Here is an 18,441-nt window from a genome sequence, read left to right on the forward strand (position 1 = left end):
TTTTTTTTCTCTCAATGGAGATAAAGCAATTGTCTGATCGTGTGGAGCAGCTCGCTGCGGAAGTGCAGGGAATTTCCGCCTATCTTGCTCATTCACATGCTGCTGAACCAAAGATTCCTACTCCTGATGTGTTTTTTGGGGATCGGTCTAAATTTTTGAATTTCAAAAATAATTGTAAATTATTTTTTGCCTTGAAGCCTAACTTGTCAGGGAGCTCCGCGCAGCAGGTTAAAATTGTCATCTCTTTGCTGCGTGGCGATCCCCAGGATTGGGCGTTTTCTTTGAAACCAGATGATCCTATTCTGACTAATGTGAATGCATTTTTTCAAGCCTTGGGGTTGTTGTATGATGAACCTAATGCTATTGATCAGGCTGAAAAGACCCTGTTGGCATTGAGCCAGAGTCGAGATTCTTTAGAATTGTACTGTCAAAAATTCCGAAAGTGGGCGGTCCTTACTACCTGGAATGATAATGCCTTGGCAGCTCTCTTTCGGAAGGGTTTGTCAGAAGCCGTAAAAGATACTATGGTGGGATTTCCTGTTCCCTCTGGTCTTGACGATTCTATGTCATTAGCCATTCAGGTTGATCGACGTTTACGTGAACGCAGGACTGCACGAGAGGTGTTGCCACCTGTTGAACAAGTGTCTGAACCTATGCAATGTGATAGAGTTTTGTCCAGGGAGCAACGTCAGGAGTTCAGAAGGTGTAATAAGCTGTGTTTTTTTTGTGGAGATGCCTCGCATATTATTTCTTTCTGTCCTAAACGAGAGAAACATTTTGCACACACGTTTTCTGTGGGTGGTGTTCAACCTAAGTTTCTTCTGGCAATTACTCTGATCTGCTCCCTGTCCACATTTTCCGCCAAGGCTTTTGTGGATTCGGGAGCAGCCCTGAACCTAATGGACTTGGATTTTGCTAAACGTTGTGGATTTCCTATGACACCTCTGCGGACGCCTATCCCTTTGAGGGGGATTGATGCTACTCCTTTGGCGAAAAATAAACCTCAGTTTTGGACCCAGGTGGTAATGCGGGTCGCCCCAGACCATCAAGAAAATTGCAGATTTTTGGTGTTGCATAATTTGCATGATACTATTGTTCTGGGGTTTCCCTGGTTGCAAATTCATAATCCAGTTTTGGATTGGAAATCTGTGTCTGTGATGAGTTGGGGTTGTCGGTGTGCCCTTAGTGAGGCTCCGTTTTTTTCCACCTCTCCTCAGTCGCATGATGTTCCTGACTATTTGGCGGACTTTTATGATGTATTTAGTGAGAATGAGTCTGCGTCTTTGCCTCCTCATAGGAGTTATGACTGTGCAATTGAACTGAGCCCGGGGTGTAAATTTCCCAAGGGTCGGCTCTTCAATTTATCTGTACCCGAGCAAGAGGCTATGCGATCCTATATTAAGGAGGCGTTGGAGAAGGGTCATATTAGACCATCCTCTTCACCCTTAGGTGCTGGGTTTTTTTTCGTGGCCATAAAGGATGGTTCATTAAGGCCTTGTATTGATTATCGTGCCCTCAACAAAATTACTATTAAATATCAGTATCCGTTACCCCTGATTTCGGATCTATTCGCCAGAGTTAAAGGTGCTTGCTGGTTTACCAAGCTTGACCTCAGGGGAGCGTATAATCTTATCCGCATTAAGCATGGGGATGAATGGAAGACGGCGTTTAATACTCCGGAGGGACATTTTGAGTACCTGGTGATGCCTTTTGGGCTCACTAACGCCCCTTCTATCTTCCAGTGCTTCATGAACGACATTTTCCGAGATTTTGTGGATACATTTTTGATTATCTATCTGGATGATATTTTGATCTTCTCCAAGGATTGGGATTCTCATGTGGAACATGTTCGGACTGTGTTCCGGATCTTGAGGGAGAATTCCCTGTATGTCAAAGGATCGAAATGCCTTTTTGGGGTACAGAGGATTTCATTTTTGGAATTTATTTTGTCTCCATCAACTATTGAAATGGACCCGGCCAAGGTACAGGCCATTTATGATTGGGTTCAGCCCACTTCTTTGAAGGCCCTCCAGAAGTTTTTGGGTTTTGCTAATTTTTATCGGAAGTTTATAGCAAAATTTTCTAGTATTGCCAAGTCATTGACTGATCTGACTAAGAAGGGTGCTGATGTGTTGAATTGGTCTCCGGAGGCTGTTTCTTCCTTTCAGGAGCTGAAGCGAAGATTCACTTCTGCCCCGGTTTTGCGGCAACCTGATGTCTCACTCCCGTTCCAGGTAGAGGTGGACGCTTCTGAGATGGGTGCAGGAGCTGTTTTGTCCCAAAAGGATCCTGTAACATCTAAAATGAATCCCTGTGCTTTCTTTTCCCGAAAGTTCTCCCCATCTGAACGTAACTATGATGTGGGGAATCGGGAACTGTTAGCCATGAAATGGGCATTTGAGGAGTGGAGACATTGGTTGGAGGGAGCTAAACATTAAGTCGTGGTCCTCACTGACCAAAAGAATTTGATTTACCTGGAGTCGGCCAAACGCTTGAACCCTAGACAGGCTAGGTGGGCCTTGTTTTTTACACGTTTTGATTTTGTGGTCTCTTTTCTTCCTGGCACTAAGAATGTCAAGGCTGACGCTCTCTCGAGGAGCTTCTTTGCTGATTCTCCTGTGGTGACCAAGCCTGCTACCATCTTAGGCGAAGGGGTAGTTCTTTCTGCCATCTCGCCCGATTTGAAACGTGCTCTGGAAGAGTTCCAGGAGGACAAACCTGAGCGTTGTCCCATTGGAAAGTTGTATGTTCCTGACCAGTGGAAGCAGAGAGTGATGTCTGAAGTTCATTGCTCTGCATTGGCTGGTCATCCAGGTATTTTTGGTACTAGAGATCTGGTGAGTCGGTCATTTTGGTGGCCCGCCTTGTCTCGTGATGTCAGGAATTTTGTGCAGTCCTGTGGGACTTGCTCCCGGTCTAAACCTTGTTCTCACTCTAGTGGGTTGTTGATGCCTTTGCCGGTCCCCAGGAGGCCATGGACCCATATTTCAATGGATTTCATCTCTGATATGCCTGTCTCTCAGAGAATGACTGTTATTTGGGTGATTTGTGATAGGTTCTCTAAGATGGTTCATCTTGTACCACTCCCTAAGTTGCCATCTTCCTCTGAGTTGGTGCCCCTGTGCTTGCAACAGGTGGTTCGCTTACACGGGATTCCTGAGAACATTGTATCTGACAGAGGAGTTCAGTTTGTGTCTAGATTTTGGAGGACTTTCTGTTCCAAGCTGGGAATTCAGTTGTCCTTCTCCTCTGCTTTTCACCCTCAGACCAATGGGCAGACAGAGAGAACAAACCAGACCTTGGAGTCGTATTTGAGATGTTTTATTTCCGCTGATCAGGATGATTGGGTTTCATTTTTGCCCTTGGCCGAATTTGCTTTAAATAATAGAGCTAGTTCTGCCACTTTGATGTCACCTTTTTTTTGTAACTTTGGGCTTCATCCTCGATTTTCTTCAGGGCAGGTGGAGCCATCTGCCTGCCCAGGTGTTGACACTGTGGTGGAGAGAATGCACCGGATCTGGGACCAAGTGGTGGATAAGTTATCTCTCTCCCAGGAAAAGGCCCAGCGGTTTTCCAACCGACATAGGACCATTGGTCCCCAGTTTAAGGTGGGTGATATGGTTTGGCTATCATCAAAACATATCGCTATGAAGGTGGCTTCTCCTAAGTTTAAGCCTAGATTTATTGGACCTTACAAGATTTTGGAGATTTTTAATCCGGTCTCTTTTCGATTGGCTCTTCCTGTCACATTTAAAATCCATAATGTGTTTCATAAGTCCTTGTTGAAGAGGTTTGTTGAACCAGTAGTTCCTGGGGTGGCACCTCCGGAACCTGTATTGGTTGAAGGTAACATGGAATATGGAGGTAGAGAAGATACTGAATTCCCGTCTGGCTAGACGGAGACTCCAGTATTTGGTTAAGTGGAAGGGTTATGGTCAGGAGGATAATTCCTGGGTCTCTGCCTCGGATATTCATGCCAAAAGATTGGTGCGTGCCTTTCATTGGGCTCACCCTGATCGCCCTGGTGGCGTGGATGAGGGTTCGGTGACCCCTCCTCAAGTGGGAGGTACTGTTGTGAGTTCATTTTCCCCTTTACCATTGAGGTCTGATGAACTCCCTCTTCTGGTGAAGGAAGGTAGTGAGGCTGATTACCAAGCACCTGAGCAGGATGATGATGACTGGGTGACGGGAATTGCTGACTGGATATAAGGCAGCCGACGCCCTTCTGCCTTGCTGGTGATTTCTCTGAGGGATTCTAGGAGACCAGTCTGATTCCTGCTCCTCAAAAATCTAAGTTTTCTGCTCTGCTTTTTGCATTTGTGTTTTGGTTTTGTTTTGCATTGTTTTTCTGGATTTCTGCCATTCCCTGCTGGGGTGAGCTGAATTCCTTTTTGCCTTTTTGCTCTATCTTCAGAAAATACTTGAGTACTGATATAGTCTTTTTGAAGCCTAGCGTCTTCAGGGCTTTTTTTTCCCTATCAGTCTGTTGGCTCATGTTTTGATAGGGTTTTTGTGCGGATTGCAGACAGCAGCTTTTCTATCCTGTCCAATTTAGTTAGCTTGGGCCCCATCATTTGCTCAGCCTATCTTTCTATCTGTGTCAGTGTTTTTTCATCTTGCTTCACCGTCATTATGTCGGGGGCTGCCTATTGCTTTGGGGTCTGCCCTGGGGGCAGTTTAGATTTCCCTTCCTGTCTTTAGGCTATTTAGTTCTCCGGCTGTGATCGAGGGGTCTAGGGCACCATAGGAACCCCCCACGGCTACTGCTAGTTGTTGTTGATAGGTTCAGGGGTCTGCAATCCGATAGTTGCCAACTTCTCTGGTTTTCTGGACTTAGCTAGTATTTCTGTTTTTGCCTCCTTAACAGGCTTCCCAGGTCTCCTTTGTAACATCGACAAATCCCCGGGGATGTCGTCCGTACAACAGCTCGAATGGTGAGAATCCCGTAGAGGACTGAGGAATTTCCCTGACAGAGAACAACAGGTATGGCAGTAGGCAATCCCAGACTTGGCCATCCCTCTCCATGATCATCTTAAGCTTGGCCTTCAACGTCTTCTTGAATCTCTCCAACAGGCCGTCCATCTTCGGATGGTGCACCAACGTGCGGAGTTGTTTAACTTGGAGAGCCTTACACAACTCCCTCATCAATTTGGACATAAACGGTGTGCCTTGGTCCTTCAGGATATCCTTCAGCAGGCCCGTCCGAGAAAATATATGGACTTTCTAAGGGGTACCGCCTCCGGGTATCGTGTTGCATAGTCCATCACACTAGAATGTATTGGTTCCCTCTTCCGGACTTAACCAGGGGCCTTACAAGGTCCATGGCAATCCTGTCAAATTGGACCTCTATAATGGGCAATGGCACTATGGGACTTCAGAAATGGGACATGAGGCCTGTAAGCTGACAAGTAGGGCAGGACCGGCATTAGCTAACAATCTCCCTGTTACACCCAGGCCAGTAGAACCTAAGGACCCACTCTTAAGTTTTGTCTACTCCGAGATGTCCACCCAAGATCAGGGAATGGGCCAGGTCTAAACCCTATGCCTATATGGACTAGGTACTAACAACTGCTCTACCACTTCCTCTCTCAGCTTACTAACCCAATACCGCAGCTCTCCATTTAATGCAAAATGTGGAAATCTGGTGTCAGCCCCTGGCTCTTGGGCAACCCCATTTATTACTGTAACATTTTCCAATACCCTTTTCAGCGTAAGATCCCGCATTTGAGAAGTCATAAAATTTCCACCAGACACCCGCAGTTTAGGAAATCCAGCCTCACTGGTCACCGTCTCATCCTCATCACCAGCCAGAACACACAAGGGGAATTCATCCACCTCCAACTGCGATAAACTTCCCACAGGTTGGACTGGTTTTTGTCTGGGACACTGGGTATCTCCGACTTCTCCCACAAGTCCCAGAATTGGCTAAAGTTCTGCCCTATTATCACTGGCTGTAGCAAGTCCTTAACCACCCTGATCTCATGCGACTCAACCCAACAGTTTTAATAGTCACTCTGGCCTTGGGATAAGAGCTGCCAGCCTTCCACGAACCGCCTCTGCAAGCAAGCTTATCTGCTGTTGCTGCTGTGCTTGTAGTAGATGTTTTAGCAGATCCTACATCTTGTCTGACATCATATGCTGGCTTGTGGTCATCCCACGGGTGCACTGGAAATGCTGCCTGCACTTCTAACGATTGCACGAAGAGGTAAGAGGTAATAGCGGGAACACTGCGCCTTTAAGGATGTACTCGGTTTATTAGTACAGCATAAACCAAGGTTTTAAGCACAAAAATAAACACGGCCCTCTGGGGAAAACAGCAAAGCAAAACGGTACCACTATGTGCAGTCCTTGCATTCGTGGGGGTCAGACCACTCAGGGTTAGCAATGATCTTGAACAAGCACTATGTTCACAAACACTCTATTGGAGTCTTCTTCTCCAGGCCCTCAATAGCCCAGACTAACCCTGGAGTTCAGCTATTTAAGCCCAGATCATGTGACTCCTCAACCACGTGACTGATCACATGACTGTGACATCACCAAGGTCCTGTGAGAACACAGCGATGCCGGCTCTATAGGTGGAGATATGGGAGGACATTCTCCCACCTGCTCTATGAATGTCCCGCTAAAAACCAGCCAATAAAATAAGTTAACTTAACTCTCGCAACAATGTGCTGGAGGAAATAAAACTCTAGATTTTATAAGACTGACGACATTAGGAGTAGTGAAACATATCCCTTCTATTTCATTACCAGTGACTCTATTACAAATGATAGAAAAGCACAGCATGCCACACTTTTCTACACCGCTAAAAAAATGACATATCTAACATAAAGACGGTCATAGATGGTCAAGACGGTCAAGACGGTCTTCTGGCACTTCTCCTGTTCTTGGAGAACAGGAGAAGTGCCAGAAGACTGGAGAAGAGCAAATGTTGTTCCTATCTTCAAAAAGGGGAAGAAGGTGGACCCAGGCAACTATAGGCCGGTGAGTCTGACTTCTATACCAGGAAAGATCTTTGAACAAATTATTAAACAACATGTATGTCAATACCTGGATAAGAATGAAGTGATTAAACAGAGTCAGCATGGGTTTGTAACTAATAAGTCATGTCAGACTAACTTAATTTCCTTCTATGACGGTATCACTGATTGGGTGGATCAAGGAAATTCTGTAGATATAGTATATCTTGACTTCAGCAAAGCATTTGACAAAGTCTCTCATACAATCCTTATTGAAAAAATGATTAAGTATGGAATGGACAAGGCAACTGTTAGGTGGATTCATAACTGGCTTAGTGATCGGACCCAAAGAGTGGTCGTAAATGGCTGCACATCCAGTTGGAAGAATGTCTCAAGTGGGGTACCACAGGGCTCTGTCCTGGGCCCTGTATTGTTCAACATCTTTATCAACGATTTAGATGAAGGAATTGAGGGTAAACTGATTAAATTTGCTGATGACACAAAGCTAGGAGGGATAGCTAATACTAGAGAAGAGAGAGAGAGGATTCAAAAAGATTTAAATAAACTGGAGAAGTGGGCAGCAACTAACAGAATGGTTTTTAACAGGGAGAAATGCAAAGTACTACATCTGGGCAATAAAAATGGAAAAAGCATATATAGAATGGGAGGAATAGGGCTAAGTGACAGCACATGTGAAAAAGACTTGGGTATACTAATAGATCACAGACTGAATATGAGTCAACAGTGTGATGCAGCAGCAAAAAAGGCAAATGCAATTCTAGGATGTATTAACAGAAGCATACAGTCTAGATCACGTGAAGTCATTATTTCCCTCTACTCCTCTTTGGTCAGACCTCATCTGGAATATTGTGTCCAGTTTTGGGCACCACATTTTAAAAAAGACATCAACAAACTGGAGCAAGTTCAGAAAAGAGCGACCAGAATGGTGACCGGTCTGCAAACCCTGTCTTATGAGGAAAGGTTGCAGGATTTGGGAATGTTTAGTTTGCAAAAGAGAAGACTGAGAGGAGACTTAATAGCTGTCTACAAATATCTAAAGGGCTGTCACATTGTAGAAGGATCAACTTTATTCTCATTTGCACAAGGAAAGACTAGAAGCAATGGGATGAAACTGAATGGGAGGAGACACAGATTAGATATTAGAAAAAACTTTTTGACAGTTAGAGTGATCAATGAGTGGAACAGGCTGCCACGAGAAGTGGTGAGTTCTCCTTCAATGGAAGTCTTCAAACAGAGGCTGGACAGACATCTGACTGGGATGATTTAGCGAATCCTGCTTTGAGCAGGGGGTTGGACCAGATGGCCCAGGAGGTCCCTTCCAACTCTACGATTCTATGATTCTATGATTCTATATGTAAGCATATTTGCACTATATTTGACCAGTAGAGTCTATGGGTCCGCCAAGTAGTTCCTTTTAAAAGCTTTATATGAAGTTTTCAAACATAGTTGCTGGGTGAATTCTGGGAACATAGGTGATGCAAACTATATGGCCTTATTCATGTTCCAGAATCCAGATATTATTTTCTTGAGAGTTTTTTTCTGCCAAAATATCAGCTGATGCTTCATAATTTCTATACTTATTTTTTTTAGGACAACAAAGCAAGGGTAAATAGCAGCATCATGTGTACTATAACTAAATAAGATGCCTGTATTTATGGAATAAACAAAGGATCAGTCGTTAATATACATAGCAACGGGGATGTGGAAACCACAAATTACGACCAAAAGATCCATTAAAAAAATATCTTTATTGAAGAATCATACAGAACGGGGCAAAGTGGGGAGACACATACAGGGGAACAAAGTGCTACAGTGCAACGGACACGTGACCAGCCCTTAGCCAACGTTTACAATATCAAATTCTACAAAATAAATTGATGCACATCATTCCTATAGCCTGAAGAGGCCTGGTGAGCCGATTATCTTCCTGTTATTACAGTGTATAAATTAGTGAATATTAATGGGCTACATTATATATGGGCAACCACAGATATTCAGGGCACATCCTCGCCACTATAACAAACCCAAACTATAAGTACCCAATTAGAAGATAATGCAATGACCATATGTAAGGTCTAATATCCACCATGTGTGTAACACATAATCCGCCCACCAACACGCTGGTGGACGACACAAGGCAGAGGTAATTACCTGCAAAAGGAATGAATGAGAGGCCAGGGCAGTCAACGCGTCACCCCGACGCGCGTTTCGGAGAGATTCTCCTTCGTCAGGGGGCGTGTGTAATCTTAAAACCAGTGACTTTAAATATCGCCAAACCGGAAGTACCCGTGACGCGGACCGGAAGTGACGCGGGTGCAGTCATGGAAACCGGGAACGCCAGATGGGAATAGTGTAATGCGATAGGGAGGGGCCCAGCAACCTGAGACATTCCCACCGCATAGAGACACCAGTACCATCCAACGCAACGGGACATGAATCACGCGCGTGCAGGGTCAGCGCCACGTCAGATCCGCCGTCACTAATCATGGAAGAGGAGGGGAAAGGAATCCATGACATAATGTCATACTAAATATTCACATTAGCAATGAAAATCAATCTCCTAATTTCGAACCTTAATGTATAGAAAGTAATATATCAATAAACAGCATGTACATCCATATACCTATACACCCGCACATAATTGTAAACAACAATGTATACAATAAAAAATTACATATATATTATTATATCCTAGTACATGAAAATCAGATAACACCAAAGGATAGGGTGTAAAGATATAATATACATATATGCACATATGAAATAAAATACATCCGTAAGAAGGAGAGTGTGGGGGGATGAAGGAAAGGAAGGGAAGGGAGAGAGAGGGGAGGGAGAGGGGAAAAGGAAAGGAAAGGAAACAGGAAAAGGAAGGAAAAGGAAGGAAAGAACCACTCTTCATCCATAACGGTAAGGGGGATCCAAGGTGTGGTATTGCCGGTCCGGACCAAAATATAATCCTAAAAAAATAAAATTAAAAACAATTAAAATCAATGAAAACAAACAAACTGCAGCGCAATGCAACCCCATGCATTGCTCCAACCACAGGGACATCACAAGAATGGAACATAAGATATATTTTCATTTAATCCTAGGGGGTGTACCGTGTCCAAAGTCCAAATCCAGCGTGTCTCTCGCTGAGCCAATCGTTGAGACACACGTCCACCCCGAATCCCCACATCAATCATATCAATGCCTTTCACCTTTAGGCCGCTACTGTCGCAGTTATGATGAATCTTAAAGTGTCTTGGTAGAGTTTTGAGTGAATTAAGATCTACCTCATTTGCTGCGGCCTGTATGCCAAGAACATGCTCCCTGATCCTCACCTTTAACTGACGAGTGGTCAACCCTATATAGATCAGGGAACAGGGGCATGTGGCATAATAGATTACATTGCGGGACGTGCAAGTAATGGCTTTCCTGATATTAAACATTTTCCGTCCGGACGAATCAAAAAACTTGTCATCCCTATCCATATTACTGCATGCCACGCAATGACCACAGGCCTTACTTCCACCACTCCTCTTTCTGGTAAAATTATCCAGAAAGGTCTTTGAAGATTCATCAGAATAGTGACTGCGCACAATATGGTCCCGTAGGTTTTTGGCCCTCCTAAACGTGATCTGTGGTCTATCTGGAATAATTTTGGTGATAATGGGGTCTGTCTTTAGTATAGCCCAAGACCTTTCAAGAATCCCACGCACTTGATCCGACCGTGCATTGAAATTTGTAATAAATCTCAGCACATCCTTCTTTCCTGTACCTCCTTGGTTTTATATAGGAGGGAATTCATACTGCTTATTTTTTTTAGGGTGTAGGTTTGCGTGGTGTTATGTTAGAATATCAACACTTTAGGTTATGTCCTTTAGGATTTATGTGACCATGTTTTTGTAGGCAGGTGTTTGATTTGTCCATACATTGTGCCTGTTTTGAGCACCTATAACATTATGGCTTGTGTGGATCCTGCATGTATATGATTCGTTAATACCTTTATATTTTCATTTTTTTTTATATTTGAACTCAAAATTTAAAGAGGTTGTCTGGGGATATCATGTTGATGACCTTTCCCTTGCATAAACCATCAATGATAATGTTGGCCCCCTCAAAAATAGTCTGAGTGAAATGGTGGAAGAGGATGAGGGAAAGGCCAATATGCTTAACTCCTTTTTCTTTTCAGTATTTATACAGAAAAATCGTATGACAGATGACATGATCACGGATGCTAGAAATTCTTCACAAACTTCTCCACTAATTCTCCACTAAATTCTCTGCGAAATTCTCCACAAGAAGTATGGTGCCTCCTCAAAATCACTGAAGTAGACAAATCCCCAGGCCCAGATGGCATACACCCCCGAATACTGCAAGAATTAAGCACAGCGATAGACAGACTGTTAATTTTAATATTCACAGATTCCATAATAACCGGGTCTGTACCACAGGACTGCCGCACAGCATATCTCATATGTGTTGTCAATGTTCAAAAAGAGGACAAAATCTGAGCCTGTAAATTACAAGCTGGTAAAGGTATGCACTAATGTTTTTACAGATGAAGGAAAGATAACAAATTCTGTTTAGTCCATGTTAAGTTTTAGGCCAGGTGCACACGGTCAGTAATTGGCAATGCTTTGGACACAGCACATGTCTGCTGCGTCCAAAGCGCTGCCGACTCTTGAACGCAGGTGAATCCGCATGTGTTCACTGTCCAATACATTGTACAAGTGATATTTATCTTGCGGCGACTCGCGTCTCAGCAAGATAAATTGACATGCTGTGGTCTGGAAAGACGCACTGCATGTCCGTCTCCATGGGGGAACCACAGGCGTCGGTGCACAGATGATGGACATGGGATTTCTTGAAATCCAATCCACTATGCTGTAACATCTGAATTCTGCGGGTTGGACGCTGCGGATGTACGCAGCGTCCAACCCGCAGCATTTACTGACTGTGGGAACGTACCCTGTTATGAATGGGTCTCCGAGGAGGAGAGCAGGTCCAGGCTAAGCCACAGAAAACCAGAAAGGTTGGTACCTAAGCGGATTGCAGACCCCTGATCCTATCCACACAACTATCAGTAGCCGTAGAGTGCACCTACGATGATCCTAGATGCCTCGGTACAGCCGGAGAGCTAACTAAGCCTAAAGCAAGAAAGGGGAAATCTAAACTGCCCCAGAGCAGACCCCAAAAGAATAGATAGCCCCCAAACATATAATGTCGGTGAGACAAGATGAAAACACAAACACAGGCAGGAAAATAGACTGAGCAAATGATGAGGCCCACACTGACTAGACAGGACAGGAAAGGAAAGATACTGTCTGCAATCACGCAAAAAACCCTGCAAAAAGTTCAACACGTCTGAGGCAAAAAACACTGAAGTCACACGACTTCGCCCCCCACTATATCAGTACTCTGGTATATTCTTAAAGCAGAGCAAAAAGAGACCAATCTAACAGGGGATAAAACAAACTGGCACAAGCAGTAACATATGGGCGGTGATTCAGCACAGCCCCAGCCGGAGCTGGCTGACCCGCACAAAGAAGAGATAGACAAAACCAGATCAAATGCAAAAAGAATAGCAAATAAACCACTTAGCTGAACATGCAGGGACAGAGCTAGAGAAATCAGACCTCAGGAGGAACAGGAAGCAAATCACCAGCAGGGATAGAGGGAGTCGGCTGTCTTAAATCCCAATCTGAAACCCCAGATCTCCAATCGTCATCATCATTATCAGGTGGCAAGACTCTCATTCAGATCAGCTCCATTACCTCCAGTAACCACCAGAGGGAGCCCAGAAAGAGAACTTGCAACCCCTCTGTCGATCTGACCAGCTCCACTGCCTTCAGTAATAACCAGAGGGAGGCCAGAAAGTGAATTCACAACAGTATCCCCCCTTGAGCAGGGGTCACCGGACCGTCATCCACGCCACCTGGCCGATCAGGATAGGCCCGGTGAAAAGCACAAACCAATCTTTCGGCATGAATGTCAGAAGCAGAGACCCAAGAATTATCCTCCTGACCATAACCCTTCCATTTGACCAAGTACTAGAGTCTCCGTCTAGCCAAACGAGAATCCAATATTTTCTCTACCTCATACTCCAAATGGCCTTTAACCAATACAGGGTCAGGAGGTGCCGCCATAGGAACTACTGGCTCCACAAACCTCTTCAACAAAGATTTATGAAACATGTTATGGATCTTAAACGTAATTGGGAGAGCCAATCGGAAAGAAACAGGATTAAGGATCTCCAAAATCTTATAAGGTCCAATGAATCTTGGCTTGAATTTTGGAGACGCAACCTTCATAGGAATATTCATTGAAGACAACCAAACCATATCACCCACTTTAAACCGGGGACCAATGGTCCTATGCCGGTTGGATAACCGTTGGGCTTTTTCCTGAGAGTGGGACAACTTATCCACCACTTGGTCCCAAATCTGCTGCATTCTCTCTACCACATTTGGGCAGGCCGAAGATTCCACTTGCCCTGAAGAAAATCGAGGATGAAACCCGAAGTTACAGAAAAAGGGTGACATCAAAGTGGCAGAACTAGCTCTATTGTTTAGTGCGAATTCGGCCAAGGGCAAAAATGAGACCCAGTCATCCTGATCAGCAGATATGAAACATCTCAAATAGTACTCCAAAGTCTGGTTTGTTCTCTCAGTCTGCCCATTGGTCTGAGGATGAAATGCAGAGGAGAAAGATAACTGAATTCTCAGTTTGGATCAAAAAGCTCTGACCAGCTTCATTACCTTCAGTAATAACCAGAGGGAGGCCAGAAAGCGAATTCACAACAGTACCCTTAGAAATCAAGCAGAGAAGAAAGAAATAAAGGACAGACATTGTAGGATTCAGTAATTCATACAAAAGAACCATATCAGTAAAGCTGAATGTTGTCAACCAATGCCTGTAGTTATATAAAATTATATTATGGCCCTCACTGTGAGTGAAAGTCTTGAGAGAAATAAAGAGCATCTCATGAAGGAAATATGCGTAAACTAAGTATAGCAGAAAATTCCAAAAAATCTAACTTCAGGCAGCGGCATCTGCTGCTCCTTTACTCAATGAATCTTCTTGTTTGCTAGGCAACATTATGTATCTATGTATAGACATTGCGTCAGTGTGTAATCTAATCCAAGAGAAGAGACATTCACCTGGGATGTAATTATGTATTTCCGACCATAGACTAGTTCACTGGCATGACAATGTACATCCTGTATTCTTGCATTAACCTGTAATGGTTACAAATGCCTCCTCAACTTCGCTCTGAACATTCATCAATTATTCATGAACCAGATGTACAGATGTAAACATAAATTATGCCCTTTGAGAAATATTGCTTGGTAGTTTTGGAGGTAGGATGTATAATTAGTTTTGATGAGCAAGGGTGCTCGGATAAGGTGTTTTTAAATCACACTCAAGTGCTAATAGAGTATTTTCAGCGTGCTCTACTACTATGTTCGAGTCGCCGTGGCTGCATGTCTTGCAGCTGTTCGACAGCCGCAACACATGCAGGGATTACCTAAGGCAATCCTTGCATGTGTTTCGGCTGTCAAGCAGCTGCGAGACATAGAATCATAGAATCATAGAATCGTAGAGTTGGAAGGGACCTCCTGGGCCATCTGGTCCAACCACCTGCTCAAAGCAGGATTCGCTAAATCATCCCAGTCAGATGTCTGTCCAGCCTCTGTTTGAAGACTTCCATTGAAGGAGCACTCACCACTTCTCGTGGCAGCCTGTTCCACTCATTGATCACTCTAACTGTCAAAAAGTTTTTTCTAATATCTAATCTGCGTCTCCTCCCATTCAGTTTCATCCCATTGCTTCTAGTCTTTCCTTGTGCAAATGAGAATAAAGTTGATCCTTCTACAATGTGACAGCCCTTTAGATATTTGTAGACAGCTATTAAGTCTCCTCTCAGTCTTCTCTTTTGCAAACTAAACATTCCCAAATCCTGCAACCTTTCGTCATAAGACAGGGTTTGCAGACCGGTCACCATTCTGGTCGCTCTTTTCTGAACTTGCTCCAGTTTGTTGATGTCTTTTTTAAAATGTGGCGCCCAAAACTGGACACAATATTCCAGATGAGGTCTGACCAAAGAGGAGTAGAGGGAAATAATGACTTCACGTGATCTAGACTGTATGCTTCTGTTAATACATCCTAGAATTGCATTTGCCTTTTTTGCTGCTGCATCACACTGTTGACTCATATTCAGTCTGTGATCTATTAGTATACCCAAGTCTTTTTCACATGTGCTGTCACTTAGCCCTATTCCTCCCATTCTGTATATGCTTTTTTCATTTTTATTGCCCAGATGTAGTACTTTGCATTTCTCCCTGTTAAAAACCATTCTGTTAGTTGCTGCCCACTGCTCCAGTTTATTTATATCTTTTTGAATCCTCTCTCTCTCTTCTCTAGTATTAGCTATCCCTCCTAGCTTTGTGTCATCAGCAAATTTAATCAGTTTACCCTCAATTCCTTCATCTAAATCGTTGATAAAGATGTTGAACAATACAGGGCCCAGGACAGAGCCCTGTGGTACCCCACTTGAGACATTCTTCCAACTGGATGTGCAGCCATTTACGACCACTCTTTGGGTCCGATCACTAAGCCAGTTATGAATCCACCTAACAGTTGCCTTGTCCATTCCATACTTAGTCATTTTTTCAATAAGGATTGTATGAGAGACTTTGTCAAATGCTTTGCTGAAGTCAAGATATACTATATCTACAGCATTTCCTTGATCCACCCAATCAGTGATTCCATCATAGAAGGAAATTAAGTTAGTCTGACATGACTTATTAGTTACAAACCCATGCTGACTCTGTTTAATCACTTCATTCTTATCCAGGTACTGACATACATGTTGTTTAATAATTTGTTCAAAGATCTTTCCTGGTATAGAAGTCAGACTCACCGGCCTATAGTTGCCTGGGTCCACCTTCTTCCCCTTTTTGAAGATAGGAACAACATTTGCTCTTCTCCAGTCTTCTGGCACTTCTCCTGTTCTCCAAGAATTTTCAAAGATTATGGAGAGGGGTTCAAAAATTTCTTCTGCTATCTCCTTCAGTACTCTGGGGTGTAATTCATCTGGACCTGGAGACTTGAATTCATTTAGGTTAGCTAAGTGTTTCCTCACTATCTTTCTGTTTATAGATATCCTGGATTCTTCTATTCCCTTAATAGGACAGTGAAGAACAGTTGATGTTACATTTCCTTTCTGAGAGAAAACAGATGCAAAATAGGAATTTAAAAGTTCAGCCTTCTCAACATCCTGTCTTACCATTTCATCATTTTCATCCTGTAAAAATCCTATAGCATCTTTGACTTTTCTTTTACTTTTGACATATCCCCAAAATCCTTTATTATTGCTTTTGACATCTCTTGCAAGCCTCAATTCATTTTCAGCTTTAGATAATCTGATTTGTGCCCTGCAGGTTCTGCAGACAGCATTATATTCTTCTTTAGATATGCCTCCCTCTTTCCATTTTATAAACATTTTTTTCTTCCTTTTTAGCATGTGCTTAAGTTCTGTGTTCATCCATCCTGGTTTCCTTAAATGCTTCCTATTCTTCCCTCTTTTTGGAATTGTTAACAACTGTGCTTTGAGAATTTCATTTTTCAAGATTTCCCATCCTTCCTGGACATTTTTGTCTTTAAGGATATCCAACCATTGGATCCCTCCAATTCTCTTTCTGAATCCCTTAAAATCTGCCTTTCTGAAATCTAACCTTGACGACCGAGTCTTCACAGGTCTTCCGCCTCTAGTTATCCAAAATTCTAAACATGCAGACATGGCGACTCGAACATAGTGTTAGAGCACATCGAAGACACTCTATTAGCACTCGAGCATGCTCAGAAAACACCTTTTTCGAGCACCCTCGTTCATCACTAATAGTTAGACTTAGGGGTACTTCACACATAGCGAGATCGTTAGCGAGATTGCTGAAACGTCACAGGTTTTGTGACGCAAAAGCGACCTCGCCAGTGATCTCGCTACGTCTGACACATAGCGACGACTGCCCCCCCTGCAATATCGCTGATCGTGCTTGAATGTCCTAGGCCATTTTTTGATCGTTGGTGTCCCGCTGGCCAGCATGCATCGCTGTGTTTGATGCCATAACAACGACGAGCGACCTCGTTGGCGACTCTGAAGCACGCCTATCGAGGTCTGAGTCGTCAGAATAGCTGCTGTGTGACAAAGTCCCAACGACCTCCGAGGTCGTTATATGGATCGCCGTATCATTGCTGCTTCGTTGAGTAGATCTGCCTGTTTGGCAGCTTACTAGCGACCATGTAGCAACGTACCAGCGATCCTTACCAAGTCGTATCGTTGTCGGGATCGCTGTATTCTGGATGCATACAAATCTGTTACAAACTTACCTGGCATTCCCTGTGACAATCTGCTCTAACCAACCCCATGGCTTCAGTGTTCTCAGCACCAATGGAAGATGCACTCCCTGGCCAGAACAATCATCGACTGAACAAATAATGTGTCTGCCTGACCAGCCAATCACAGCACATGCTTGGCAATCCAGTCAGTTTGACCAACGGTTGTTCTGGCTAATCTACGTAAGCTGGTCAGCAGACTTGGCTAACTGAACTAACTCTTACTTTGCTGGACCCTGTGCCATCTATTGTATCTTGCCATACTACTTTGTGTGATATTCTGGCTATCTTTTGACAACTGCACCGAATTACCCCAAGGAGCCATTTCTGGTTTGACCTCTGACTGGTTAACCATTTCTTGTCTGTGAATTCTGACCTGACTATTCTTGGCTTTGCTTTTAGTTTTGATTCTGCTTTCATTATTGTCTGGCTGTTACCAGGCTGGTTGGATTCCCACTCAGCTCACTTCTCAACTTGGCACCTACTGTAGATGCACACAAACAACCCTTGCAGTAAAGTTCAAATCTCTATATCACCGTGATAGCAAAAGGACTGGAACAGGGACCCATAGATCACACTGTGCAACCGCCCTTTGTCTCCCAGTCTGATGTCCTGATTTAACCGGTATCCGCATCTCCAGGAAGCAAATACTCCCTCTTTCACCATCCAGCCTGTGCAACTGAGTGTTTCAGTGCAGCAGGCGCGATGATTTCACTAGATCTCCCCTGCTGTGGAGCCTCAGTTTACACAGGGAAAAAACTGAAGCAGTACACCTGTGGAACGGGACTAGGTGACTAATGTATTTTTTATTGTCATTCATCACTTATGGGGCATAAAGTATGGGGGGCCATCATACTGTATTGAAAGACTGTGGGGGTATCATACTGTGTTGGGGGGCATCTCTTTGTTGTGCGGGCTTCATATTGTGCTTGGGGCTGTAGGATTCAGCATGCTGTATGAGATGTGGGACCTCCATACTGGGTTGGGGAATGGCTAGGAGCATCTTACTATGTGTGGGGACTGTGGGGACATCATAATGGTTTTTGGGGGAGCTTTTGCTCATGGAACAAGAGTTGAA

At 43.8% G+C, this 18,441-nt stretch overlaps 1 long non-coding RNA gene across 1 annotated transcript in view; it reads right to left on the bottom strand.

The window, feature by feature from the left end:
• Positions 1-8,715: 8,715 nt before the first annotated feature.
• LOC141083580 (uncharacterized) overlaps positions 8,716-18,441 on the bottom strand; it is a 171,505-nt gene continuing 161,779 nt past the window's right edge. Inside the window, exon 3 of the long non-coding RNA XR_012230759.1 lies at positions 8,716-9,940. This is a non-coding gene — a long non-coding RNA (uncharacterized lncRNA). The remainder of the gene's footprint in view (positions 9,941-18,441) is intronic.

Source organism: Dendrobates tinctorius, unplaced genomic scaffold (genome assembly GCF_039654945.1).
Source record: "Dendrobates tinctorius isolate UK_male_01 unplaced genomic scaffold, ASM3965494v1 ptg000005l, whole genome shotgun sequence".
NCBI lineage: Eukaryota > Metazoa > Chordata > Amphibia > Anura > Dendrobatidae > Dendrobates > Dendrobates tinctorius.